The sequence below is a fragment of the Mus musculus genome, chromosome 3, assembly GCF_000001635.26.
Source record: "Mus musculus strain C57BL/6J chromosome 3, GRCm38.p6 C57BL/6J".
NCBI lineage: Eukaryota > Metazoa > Chordata > Mammalia > Rodentia > Muridae > Mus > Mus musculus.
In genome coordinates, this window is record NC_000069.6 from 149,468,858 (window position 1) to 149,482,718 (window position 13,861).

General features: G+C 39.8%; 1 long non-coding RNA gene across 8 annotated transcripts in view; it reads left to right on the plus strand.

Moving 5' to 3' along the window:
• A630039O03Rik overlaps positions 1–13,861 on the plus strand; it is a 68,773-nt gene that overhangs the window by 39,600 nt on the left and 15,312 nt on the right. For 5 of the 8 annotated variants that reach the window (XR_867740.2, XR_376219.3, XR_376222.3 and 2 more), the window contains 2 exons: positions 8,366–8,517; positions 9,247–9,324. The exons of 1 other annotated variant lie outside the window; for it this stretch is intronic. This is a non-coding gene — a long non-coding RNA (RIKEN cDNA A630039O03 gene). The remainder of the gene's footprint in view (positions 1–8,365; positions 8,518–9,246; positions 9,325–13,861) is intronic. 2 more of the 8 variants (XR_376220.3, XR_376224.3) reach the window with 1 other exon arrangement.

The window sequence follows — 13,861 nt, forward strand, 5'->3', positions numbered from 1 at the left end:
AAAATCTTGCTGGCATATGCAATAGTGTCTGCATTTGGTGGCTGATTATGGGATGGATTCCCGTGTAGGGTAGTCTCTGGATGGTCCGTTATTTCATTTTAGCTCCAAACTTTGTCTCTGTAACTCCTTTCATGGGTATTTTGTTCCCTATTCTAAGGAGGAATGAAGTATCCACACATTGGTCTTCCTTCTTCTTGATTTTTCTTGTGTTTTGCAAATTGTATCTTGGGTATTCTAAGTTTCTGGGCTAATATCCATTTATCAGTGAGTGCATATCTAGTGATTTCTTTTGTGATTGGGTTACCTCACTAAGGATGATATCCCCCAGATACATCCATTTGCCCAAGAATTTTATAAATTCATTGTTTTTAATAGCTGAGTAGTACTCCATTGTGTAAATGTAACACATTTTTTGTATCTAGTCCTCTGTTGAGGGACATCTAGGTTCTTTCCAGCTTCTGGCTATTATAAATAAGGCTGCTATGAACATAGTAGAGCATGTGTCCTTATTACCAGTTGGACCATCTTCTGGATATATGCCCAGGAGAGGTATTGCGGGATCCTCCGGTAGTACTATGTCCAATTTTCTGAGGAACTGCCAGACTGACTTCCAGGGTGTTTGTACAAGCTTGCAATCCCACAAGCAATGGAGAAGTGTTCCCCTTTTTCCATATCCTCACCAGCATCTGCTGTCACCTGAATTTTTGATCTTAGTTATTCTGACTGATGTGAGGTGGAATCTCAGGGTTGTTTTGATTTGCATTTGATGATTAAGGATGCTGAACATTTTTTCAGGTGCTTCTCAGTCATTCCGTATTTCTCAGGTGAGAATTCTTTGTTTAGCTCTGAGCCCCATTTTTAAATGGGGTTATTTGATTTTCTGGAGTCCACCTTCTTAAGTTCTTTATATATATTGGATATTAGTCCCCTATCAGATTTAGGATTGGTAAAAATACTTTTCCCAATCTGTTGGTGGTCTTTTTGTCCTATTGACAGTGTCTTTTGCCTTGCAGAAGCTTTGCAATTTTATGAGGTCCCATTTGTCAATTCTTGATCTTACAGAACAAGCCATTTATGAATGTGCTGTTTAGGAATTTTTTCCCCTGTGCCCATATATTCGAGGCTTTTCCCCCACTTTCTCCTCTATAAATTTTGGTGTCTCTGGTTTTATGTGGAGGTCTTTAATGCACTTAGACTTGAGCTTTGTACAAGGAGATAAGAATGGATCAATTTGCATTCTTCTACATGATAACCGCCAGTTGTGCCAGCACCATTTGTTAAAAATGCTGTCATTTTTCCACTGGATGGTTTTAGCTCCCTTGTCAAAGATCAAGTGACCATAAGTGCATGGGTCCATTTCTGGGTCTTCAATTCTATTCCATTGATCTACCTGTCTGTCACTATACCAGTACCATGCAGTTTTTATCACAATTGCTCTGTAGGACAGCTTGAGGTTAGGCATGGTGATTCCACCGAGGTTCTTTTATTTTTGAGAATAGTTTTTGCTACCCTTGGTTTTTTATCATTCCAGATGAATTTGCAAATTGCCCTTCCAACTCAGTGAAGAATTGAGTTGGAATTTTTTTTTTTTTTTTTTTTTTTTTGGTTTTTCGAGACAGGGTTTCTCTGTGTAGTTCTGGCTATCCTGGAACTCGCTCTGTAGACCAGGCTGGCCTCGAACTCAGAAATCTGCCTGCCTCTGCCTCCCAAGGGCTGGGATTAAAGGCGTGTGCCACCACCGCCCGGCTTGAGTTGGAATTTTGATGGGGATTGCATTGAATCTGTAGATTGCTTTCAGCAGGATAGCCATTTTGACTATACTAATCCTACCAAACCATGAGCATGGGAGATCTTACCATCTTCTGAGATCCTCTTCCATTTCTTTCTTCAGAGACTTGAAGTCTTTATCATACAGATCTTTCACTTCCTTAGTTAGAGTCACACCAAGGTGTTTTATATTATTTGTGACTATTATGAAGGGTGTTGTTTTCCTAATTTCTTTCTCATCCTGTTTATCCTTTGTGTAGAGAAAGGCCATTGATTTGTTTGAGTAAATTTTGTATCTAGCTACTGCTCTGAAGCTGTTTATCAGGTTTAGGAGTTCTCTGGTGGAATTTTTAGGGTCACAATTATACTATCATATCATCTGCAAATAGTGATATTTTCACTTCTTCCTTTCCAATTTGTATCCCCTTGATCTCCTTTTGTTGTCGAATTGCTCTGGCTAGGATTTCAAGCACTATATTCAATAGGTAGGGAGAAAGTGGGCAGCCTGATTTTAGTGGGATTGCTTTGAGTTTCTCTCCATTTAATTTGATGTTGGCTATTAGTTTGCTGTATATTGCTTTTATTATGTTTATGTATGGGCCTTGAATTCCTGATCTTTCCAAGACTTTTATCATGAAGGGGTGTTGGATTTTTTCAAATGCTTTCTCAGGATCTAATGAGATGATCATGTGATTTTTGTCTTTGAGTTTGTTTACATAGTGGATTACGTTGATGGATTTCCGTATATTAAATCATCCCTGCATTCCTGGGATGAAGCCTACTTGTTCATGTTGGGTGATCAGTTTGCTGTGTTCTTGGATTCGGTTTGCTAGGATTTTATTGAGTATTTTTGCATCGATATTCATAAGGGGAATTGGTCTGAAGTTCTCTCTCTTTGTTGGATCTTTGTGTGATTTAGGTATCAGAGTAATGTGGCTTCATAGAATGGAATTTAGTAGAGAACCTTCTGTTTCTATTTGTGGAATAGTTTGAGGAGAGTTGGAATTAGGTATTCTTTGAAGGTCTGATAGAACTCTACACTAAACCCATCTGGCCTTGGGCTTTTTTTTTGTTGGGAGACTATTGATGACTGCTTCTAGTTCTTTAGGGGAAATGGGACTGTTTAGATTGTTAATCTTATCCTGATTTAACTTTGGTACCTGGTATCTGTCTAGGAAGTTGTCCATTTCATCCCTGGTTTTCCAGTTTTGTTGAGTATAGCCTTTTGTAGTAGGATCTGATGATATTTTGGATTTCCTCAGGTTCTGTTATTATGTCTCCTTTTTCATTTCTGATTTTGTTAATTAGAATACTATCCCTGTGCCCTCTAGTTAGTCTGGCTAATAGTTTATTTATCTTGTTGATTTTCTCAAAGAACCAGCTCCTGGTTTGGTTAATTCTTTGAACAGTTCTTTTTGTTTCTACTTGGTTGATTTCAGCCCTGAGTTTGATTATTTCTTGCCGTCTACTCCTCTTGGGTGAATTTGATTCCTTTAGTTCTAGAGCTTCTAGGTGTGCTGTCAGGCTGCTAGTGTATGCTCTCTCTAGTTTCTTTTTGGAGGCACTCAGGGCTATGAGTTTTCTTCTCAGGATTGCCTTCATTGTGTCCCATAAGTTTGGGTATTTTGTGGCTTCATTTTCATTAAACTCTAAAAAGTCTTTCTTTCTTTATTTCATCCTTGACCAAGGAATTATTGAGTAGGGTGTTGTTCAGTTTCCACGTTAATGTTGGCTTTCTATTATTTATGCTGTTATTGAAGATCTGCCTTAGTATGTGGTGATCTGACAGGATGCATGGGATAATTTCAATACTTTTGTATGTGTGGAGGCCTGTTTTGTGACTGATTAGATGGTCAAATTTGGAGGAAGTACCATGTGGTGCTGAGAAGAAGGTATATCCTTTTGTTTTAGGATAAAATGTTCTGTAGATATCTGTTAAATCCATTTGTTTAACTTCTGTTATTGTCCATGTGTCTCTGTTTAGTTTCTGTTTCCAGGATCTGTCCATTGGTGAGAGTGGGGTGTTGAAGTCTCCTACTATTATTGTGTGAGGTTCAATGCATGCTTTGAGCTTTACTAAAGTTTCTTTAATGAATGTGCCTGCCCTTGTATTTGGAGCATAGGTATTCAGAATTGAGTTTTCATCTTGATTGATTTTACCATTGATGAGTATGAAGTGTCCCTCCTTGTCTTTTTTTGATAACTTTATGTTGGAAGTCAATTTTATTCGATATTAGAATGGATACTCCAGCTTGTTTCTTCTGACCATTTTCTTGAAAAATTGTTTTCTAGCCTTTTACTCTCAGGTAGTGTCTGTCTTTTTCCCTGAGGTGGGTTTCCTGTAAGCAGCAAAATATTGGGTCCTGTTTGTGTAGCCTGTCTATTAGTCTGTCTTTTTATTGGGGAATTGAGTCCATTGATGTTAAGAGAAATTAAAGAAAAGTAATTGTTGTTTCCTGTTATTTTTTTTTGTTGTTGTTAAAGTTGGGATTCTGTTCCTGCAGCTATCTTCTTTTAGGTTTGTTGAAGGATTACTTTCTTGCTTTTTCTAGGGTGTAGTTTCCGTCCTTGCATTGGTGTTTTCCCTTTACTATCCTTTGAAGGGCTGGATTCGTGGAAAGATATTGTTTGAATTTGGTTTTATCATGGAAAACTTTTGTTTTTCCATCTATGGTAATTGAGAGTTTTGCTGGGTATAGTAGCCTGGGCTGGCATTTGTGTTCTCTTAGGGTCTGTATAACATCTGTCCAGGATCTTCTGGCTTTCATAGTCTCTGGTGAAATGTCTGGTGTAATTCTGATAGGCCTGCCTTTATATGTTACTTGACCTTTTTCCCTTACTGCTTTTAATATTCTATCTTTATTTAGTGCATTTGTTGTTCTGATTATTATGGGTTGGGAGGAATTTCTTTTCTGGTCCAGTCTATTTGGAGTTCGGTAGGCTTCTTGTATGTTCATGGGCATGTCTTTCTTTAGGTTTGGGAAGTTTTCTTCTATAATTTTGTTGAAGATATTTGCTGGCCCTTTAAGTTGAAAATCTTCATTCTCATCTACTCCTATTATCCGTAGGTTTGGTCTTCTCATTGTGTCATGAATTTCATGGATGTTTTGAGTTAGGATCTTTTTTCATTTTTCATTTTCTTTGATTGTTGTGCCCATGTTTTCTATGGAATCTACTGCACCTGAGATTCTCTCTTCCATCTCTTGTATTCTGTTGCTGATGATCGCATCTATGGTTCCTGATTTCTTTCCTAGGTTGTCTATCTCCAGAGTTGTCTCACTTTGGGTTTTCTTTATTGTTTCTACTTCTCTTTTTAGGTCTTGGATGGTTTTGTTCAATTCCATTGCCTGTTTGGTTGTGTTTTCCTATAATGCTTTAAGGGATTTTTATGTTTCCTCTTTAAGGACTTCTACCTGTTTAGCAGTGTTTTCCTGTAATTGTTTAAGCACTTCTACCCGTTTAGCTGTGTTCTCCTGTATTTCTTTAAGTGAGTTATTAATGCCCTTCTTAAAGTCCTCTAACAGCATCATGAGATATGTTTTTGATTTTAAGTCTTGCTTTTCGGGTGTGTTAGGTTATCCTGGACTGGCTGATTGGGAGTGCTGGGTTCTGATGAAGGTGAGCGGTCTTGGTTTCTGTTAGTAAGATTTTTACATTTGTGTTTTGCCATCTGGTTATTTCTGGCATTAGTTGTTATACTTGTCTCTGGCTGGAGCTTGTTCCTCCTGTGATTCTGTTAGCCTTCAGCAGTTTTGGGAGTCTAGCTCTCTCCTGAGTCTCTGTGGTCAGAGTACTCTCTGCAGGCAAGCTCTCCTCTTGCAGGGAAGGTGCACAGAGGTCAGGCATTCAGACCTGCCTTCTGGCTGAAGATAAAGGCCCAAAACAGGTCCTGTCCCAGAATTGTGTTGCCTCTGGAGTCCGCACTCTTACCTGTGCAGACAGGTCTCTGAGAGACCAGGGATACAAGATGTCTCCCTCACCTGCTCTGGCAGTCAGAGCCCTCCCAGGCAGACACCTCTCTCCTGGCAGGGAAGGTGCCCGGATATCTGGATCCCAAAACGGGGTCTGTCCCAGAAGCTGTGTCACCTCTGCAGTCCGCACTCTCACCTGTGCAGACTGGTCTCTGAGAGACCCGGGACACAAGATGGCTCCCTTTCCTGCTCCGAGGCTATTAGCATTTTTATATACATGAAATTTCACCGAGTATCTACTATGTGGAACTATTTTGTTTAATAGTAATGTTAACAATAAACATTTATTTATAACAACAGTAAATTGGATAAAATAACATAAGAGAGTTCCTGTACTAAACAGCAGATTTCCAACATTGAAAATTTATATAAGGAGCAAAGTGATGAGAGAAATTGCAGCATTGTGTGTGTGTGTTTGTGTGTGTGTGTAACAGAGGTCAGCAATAGGTTTCTTGTCCTCTAATCACTTTCCTTTTTTCTCTTTATGATAGGATCTCTCACTGATATCAAGCTCATGGACTTAGCTACATAGGCTAGCCAGCAAACATCCCCTTTTGTCTCCACCTCCCTAGCACTCAGGGCACTGGGATATACCCTTGGGTCCCTATGTTCCAGTACCATGTTCCTTAGCAGCTAACAGCTTTGTGCAGATACTTTGACCTGCACAGTTTCTCAATGGGTGTTAGTCATAATTCCTAATTTTGCCAAGTGTAAAAATACACATAGATTGCTGAGTGGGATCTCAGACTCAAAGTGTCACTGAGGAAGCCAGACTTGGAAGAGAATTTTGGTAACGATGGTTGTGAGGTTTGAAGAACAGAAGGAACCCACAATGGCAAACTTTGTGTCAGTAATGTAATTGTACTGCTAACCTTAAAAAGTTGCCCCATAAAATGAGTCATAAAGCAAATATCTTAAACAACCAACCAACCAACACAAAACATCAACAGCAACAAAATGAAACAAAAGGAGCTACTATGGGGGATGGGAAGGAGTTGATCTTTAGTACCTTGCAGCCAACCTAAAAGTATGTGGGCTAATGCTCCCATAACTAAAGATAGGCTAACAAGGAAACACATACCATGTCTAATAGGTGAAAACTTTACACAATGTGACAACTTTTGCAATGGAGGTCTGCAGACTCAGAACGAACACTTGAATGTTTTGTTTGGGATCAGCCAAGTATGGAGATCAATGGAGGAATCAATAAGATCTATGATCCCATGTGTTCCGGTCAAGTGGGCAGACCCAGGATGGAGTGGAGAATAAGACATGTCTTGGGCCTTTAGTTTTTTGTTTTTTCAAATTTCTTTCTTGAGCTAACAGGGCAAGTTCTTTCTGGAATGCAGCTTAATTTCTTTATGGCCAATCCTTCCAGAGAAAAACTCAGGAAGTTAGAGTAGTATTCACAGGATTTATGACTTGCCTTTGGGGGTAGGAGTTTCTGAATCATGCTACCTGCTTCGGGGAACATGACTGTCTATGGTTTGCTGCAGGCAGGAATGAGGAGTGTGCAATACAGCACAGAAGGTCAAAGAGAAACTTCGTAGAATGACTGCTCTTAACCCCTACTTTGGGGTGCAATTTCCTGAATCCCAATAGTCTAATTATGTAGTCAGACCTGGGAAAGTTAGCCTGGTATCTCCCTGACTCTCAATGCACAGTGTAGAAAGGAGCCATTGTAAGTCACAACTGATAACAATCTGGCTTTACAACAGCTGCAAACCCTTCCAAATTTCAGGCCTGACCTCCAAGAACATCAAACAGCCAGAAGGCAGCTACGAAATAAATGCTAACACCAAGCACCTACTTCCAAAGCTCATTTATTACCTATGGTAACAGTTCAGATTATAATGACTTTTTTACCTGTCTCAAATAAAATATTGACAACGAGAAGTCTACAGTCACATTAATAAATCCTAATAAAGTTGTTTCTTATCATGCCCTATCTATTACTCTCACAGCCAATCACGGAGGCAATAATTTACCATGTAGCATATGGATTTCTTGCTTTCTCCCTCACAGCAGCTCTGAGGTGCTCCTTCTGTTATGCTCTGTTTAAAGATGAGGGCACTGAGGCTGCTCAGCAAGTTTTCAGTGACAACTTTGTTCATAAGTCAAACCTCAAACAGAAAATCATGTATAACGACAACAGTCAAACAATCTGACATCAGAGCTGAATATTTATAACAAGGAATAAAAAAAATCACACTAAATAAATCAAATATCTGTACATCGAAACATGAAAAAAAATGTTATCCTTTTACAAATCTGTTTGTGTAAAAAGTCAGTGCAGATAAGAAATCTCTGCCAAGTGAGTGAAGAGAGTCCAGTTGATGCTTCATTCCTCTGGTCCAGAGTCAAGAACTTTACAGGAAGGGCTGCAGGGCTGTTTCTCGAATTCTGGTCTTCTCAAAACAGATAGGAATGCGTAGCTGCATGGGTCCCAGTGGCTCAAGTGCACTCCTCTGAATACTGGGTGCCGAAGTGAGTCAAAGGTAAATGAGATGGAGGAGTGGATTCCTTGTGAAACCTTTTCTCTCCACATCCCTCAAAAGCACAGAAGGACCTCTTGACCCTAGTTTAAACCTTTCCTACCCCATTAGGGTACTCATTTTGCTTTCTAGTCTTTACCAGCTCCAGAATCAAGACTCCGGAATTACTGTAATTCTGCCATTTCCTCATTGAGTGGCCCCTGGATGCGGCTGATATTTCTTTAAATAGAGCAAGTTCATGAACCAATTTCAGCGCCCTTGAAAACAGCTGTTTATGTGCCCAGGTAATTTTCAGCAAAAGTAGAGTTTCCCTTATTCGTTCTTTCATTCATCCTTCCTTTCACTCAACAACTATTGTTTTTGCAACCGTTACCCATCAGGCATTGAGATAATCTCTGTAGATGCAATGGTGAATAAGGGCAACATAACTTATTTCCACAATTTTCTGTAATAGCAGAAGCCTATGATAATAAATATAATGTCTATGAGGAATTTAGTATGATTGTAACTAACCAAATTATAGATGGGTTCAGTATGCAATAAAAACTTATAACCTTGTTGAATCCAGGAAGTTGGGGAGGTTTCTTAAGGAAGTGATTTGTAATCTGAGATCTGAAGATAAATCCCAGTTTGCAAGATAAAACAAATATCGATTACACACAGAGAAAGAATTAGGGAAGAGCTCAAGATGGGTCCGACATAGTGATTTTTAAATGTAAAGGGAAAGGTTGGAATTATCGATATTTAGAGCGGCTGAGGGTAATGAATAATCGGATACACGTGCAGCAGTGAACGAGGGATACTTGAAGCTTGGAAGAACTGGGATGGGGTTTAATATGTGCTTCAATGTTGCATTTTATGGACTCAATCTTCCTTCAAGACACTCCCTTTGAGTACCACTGAGATATTCATTTCCTAGTACCCTGCAATAAGTAGCGTCAGAGAAGTCTCGTAATTTCTTCCAACTGAATGGAGTATGCCACACACTTATTTATGCTTGCTTTTGTGTGCAGCCCCATGCAGGGCCTGTGTGGATCGAACCCTGGTGTCTTGATTGATTACTTCAGCTTTGGAGCTCCCTATCGGATCACGTAAGACCACACTCACATTTCTGGTTTCATTTCTATTTGTTTCTGGGACCCTCATTCCACACATAGTCCATAGCCGACTGAAGCATCATTGTGAATGCTGAACTTCATGGCAGGATTTGTTTTTGTTTTCATTATTCCAAGAAACCTTATTTCCTTTATCAGTTTTATCATTTGGTAAACATTGGGATGGTTTGTATTTTTTGGCCATTAATTTTGAATTATTTTCACTTACGTTTTTTAAAAAGGACATATCAAATTATAAGTATTGATTATAGAGCCATGTGATATTTCATTGTGGCTTTATATCAAGTAATCAAATCCTATTTCCTCAAGCTATTTCAAATTGTTTGTGGTGAAAACAGTTAAAATAGTGTATTTTATGTTTCTTGGATCATGTGAGTATTATCAGAGCCCAGCATCATGTCACTGCATAAGAGAACACCCCAGTTCCCTTCCCTCACATCTCTGTAACTAGCTCCACCCATCCCCTGTTTACCAACACTGTAATTTCCCCCTCTGCCCACTCTTGCTGCTTTTGTTTCTGCTCAATAAACCTCTGCATACAAATGTCAGATCTCCCAGGCTGTTTTCTGGAAAATCTACCATGAATCAGTTAGGAGTGGAAACAGGCCATAAGGAGCTAAACAGCTAGCTCACTCTAAGGACTGCAGGGTTGACTGTAACTGAAGCAAAGATAGCTTGAGCCAGGTACAGTAGAGTGATTGCTAAGATTTTCACCAGTGACAAACTGAGCCTTCCATAGTACCCTGCTGGAAAGGAATGTGTCTCAAACTGACTGAGATGTTGGAAAAAAGACTAAATCTCATAGTTTTGGATACAAATGTGAAAGCAAGAGGGCTTGGCTTAAAAGGGACACACACACACACACACACACACACACACACACACACACACACTTGTCTTAGGTTCAAAGGCAGAAGGGAGTGATATCATCCTAGGGTTTAATTCTAAGAGTAACAAATTTCCCAGGGAATGTGAACTCACTACTTTCCCACCTGTCAAGATGAGACATGGGTGGAGGACCTCTGAGTTTTTAATTCCTTGAAACCTCAGGTCCTTGAGCTCTATGGGGTCTTTAAAGCATTTCCCCCTTCCTGTTAAAGGCTAGTGCAAGGATGATGTAAACACCTCTGCTTTGCCAAAGATCATCCATGCTCATAATCGTGCCTCATCAGCGAGTCAATAAATTTGGTCCAATCTGAATCCGAGAAGGGAGCAGTAAGAACAGAGAGGAACTCCAACCAATGAAATGATTGAAATGAAACATCTTTTCTAGCAAAAGTGAATGCCAACAAAGGAAACCAGGCTAAGAAACAAAAATGTTTACCTACATTAAAAAGAACGGGAGGCTAAGAGCTCTGGAGATGATAAATAAATTGTATACATCATACTTTTTCTGTGACTGAATCTATTTTCAAATCTGGAGTCATTATTGACTGAAGGTCCCAAGAAGTGGGATTCTGTTTCAGCATAGCAAGTATCTGCAGCACCTACACCATGCATGAGTCTTCCTGCTGTGGCACTGATGCTGTATGTATGTATGTATGTATGTATGTATGTATGTATGTATGGGACAGGTGATGGTCCAGATGGTTTTCAGGCTATTGGATAAAAGTCTCAGTTGATCTTTATGTCCGGACACCTGTTAACCACAAATTCCCTCACTGGATCCCTTGCCCTCTGGTATAATAAGTAGTGCAGGTTGGCCCAGCCTGTGAACTGCTCCCTTAAAACCCAGTCAAAATAGTTAATACAAAACAATAATTCATCCTGAGAAAAATGGCATGTAATAATGTTACTATTAAAAACTTCAAGGATGCAAGGGTATGGTCCACACAATATTTTCTATTTAATTCCCCAGCATGGTTTCTATGGAAACACAGATGGAGTCGAAAAGATTTCAGCAGGCTAGATGTCTGTAGAATCAACCAAAGGGTGATAGCAACCGAAGCTGCTATACTACACATACTGTCTTTACCAGAAAGGCTAGGATGGCGTGTATACATGGTACATTGTCCCTGAGGTGTAGCATAAATATATACCCATCTTTTTATATCCTTCTGAAAAGACCACAGGCAAGTTGAATCTTCATTTTATATTTAATGTTGTGCTTCTTATATAGTTCTTGCTTTCAAAATACATCAGAAAATACATAGACATAAGATATCCATTCATATTACCATATTGAGAGTAGTACTCTAATCCATAGGTGAAACGTGGCAAACACATCAAAGACTTTCGTAAGTACACATACTGCAAACTGCTGGAGATGAACTCCAGTTACTTCTCAGTAGTGAGTAAGGGTCCAGTACATGCCAGGTCACCGTCCCTTTCAGAGGAAGTGACAATTACAGCATCCTTCTTCTGCCCAAGCACTAAATACTGTGCTCAGACACTTCAGATTCTACAGGCAGCTTATTTTACACCCAGGATTATTGCTCTCATTTACTTTACTGAGTGATGCAAAGAACTGCCAATGTTAAGAAACGTGACATTGGGCTATACAATGCTGTACAGTTTGAGGACTGGAAAAATACCCAAAGCGAATGTATATCTGCAGAGATTTGGGGCCAGTTCCTTATTGCAGCACAGCAGCAAATACAGTTCCTCTGATGCTTCTCAGTTCCAGCAGACTTGGAGAATCTCCCTGGGAAAACATCACTGTTCATCGGGCCAGGGGTACTTACTGTGAACTGGATTATGCAGGATACGAGAGAAGAGGATTTTCTGGAGTGGGACTTGACTCTCTCTTCTCCAGGTTACAAGACTTGATTCTCACAGTCCAGCATTATATCACTACTGGCATCTCGCCTTTAACTGGCATCTCTAACTGTGCGGAGGGATTCCTTGATGACCAGGGATTAAACAAAACAAACAAAATAAAACAAAGAAACAAACCAAACCTAACCAAAACAAAAGCTCGATGTGCAGTGTATGCAGATGGAATTGAATTTTTTTTAGGTAAAAAGTCTGAGGTACAAAGGAATGGATCTAACAAAGTATAAAATGGCCATTCTTGTATAAATGCAGGTTTGATAACTGCACCTAATTTAATATTTTAAAATATAAAATATTATATTTTAAAGAGAAGTTGTGGAGTTGTAACAATGACAAACATGGCACACATGGTGCTGTCGGGTCCTCCCCACCCTCCTACACCTAACACCTCCACCTCCACCTCCACCTCCACCTCCACCTCCACCTCCACCTCCACCTCCACCTCCACCCTCAGTTTCTCTTTTACTAGACTCCCTTCTAACCTCCCTATTTGGCCACTTCCTCATGCCTGACTCACTTGCGAGGTTAATCACCAAGGTTTGGCTATCAAATATCTTATTTGGCTATACTCACTAACAACATGTTTAATAAGGATTTAACAACTTGTCCTAGTAGGGACTCCCCCCTTTTTCTCCTTAAAAATTATTCTAGCACACACACACACACACACACACACACACACACACACACACACACACAGAGAGAGAGAGAGAGAGAGAGAGAGAGAGAGAGAGAGAGAGAGAACTACCTGCTGCTTTTGCTGCCTGATCCAGATCCAACCATCCTGTCTATCTTGCTTAATAAAGGGTCTCTTTATGTTGGAAATTGGTATTTGGGTATGGTTTGTCTGAGGTTCTAAAGGGAGCAGCCCCTTGTTGTATGAGTCCTCTCAGAGGTAGCTCAAGCCAAGACGACGTGTGACTTCATAATTGGTCAGCTGGTTTGTTAGATGATGTGGACAGAGAAAGAATAGGAAATTTAGAGTAATGTTTAATGAAGTATGAAGTTATTAATGGGATTCTTAGAAGTGGGAGTGAACTTTGGAGATCCTGACATCATGAGTTAACGTCCTCCAATGAGCATCCACCACGCCAAAGTTGCTAAATAGCCAAGTACGTAGCACTTGTGCATCCGGTTGACATCTGTCAATCTTTGTTAGCGTCCATGCAATTTGTGTACTGCTGAAATGACCTGAGGAGCAGAGTATCCTTGGAAGAAAGGATAGAATGCCAATCTCTGTCTGTACTCAGAAAGAATTGGTCTAGTTAATCCTGATGTTTAAAGTCCAGTGTATCAATAGTAGAAATCAATGTTGTGTCCGTGGCAACTCTCTACCTGTGGAGAAGGCTGCAAGCTCACTTGGTAGCAATTCACTTCCATAATATTCCTTTTATTCTTAGGTAAGTGGTTAGTTTTAGGCATATCTACAAGTACTGGTTTCCTATTTCCCTGTAGCAATTCCCATCTAGACCCATCACCTGAGAGTGTTTGGTATACTAGGGTCAAATCCAGCTTAAAGTTGTCTTGCATTACAGAAGCCACTCTGCAACATTTTAAGAATGACAGGGGACAGCCATCATGAAATGTATTGGTCCTGTTATATACAGAAGCAGCCACTGATTTTTGGCTGAATCAGCTCTTGAAGTGCCAATCTGAAGACAATGCCTGTATATGGTTACTATCCCAGGAAATGCTATATTCTTTAAACACCCAATCATTCTAGAATTCTGTAACCCCA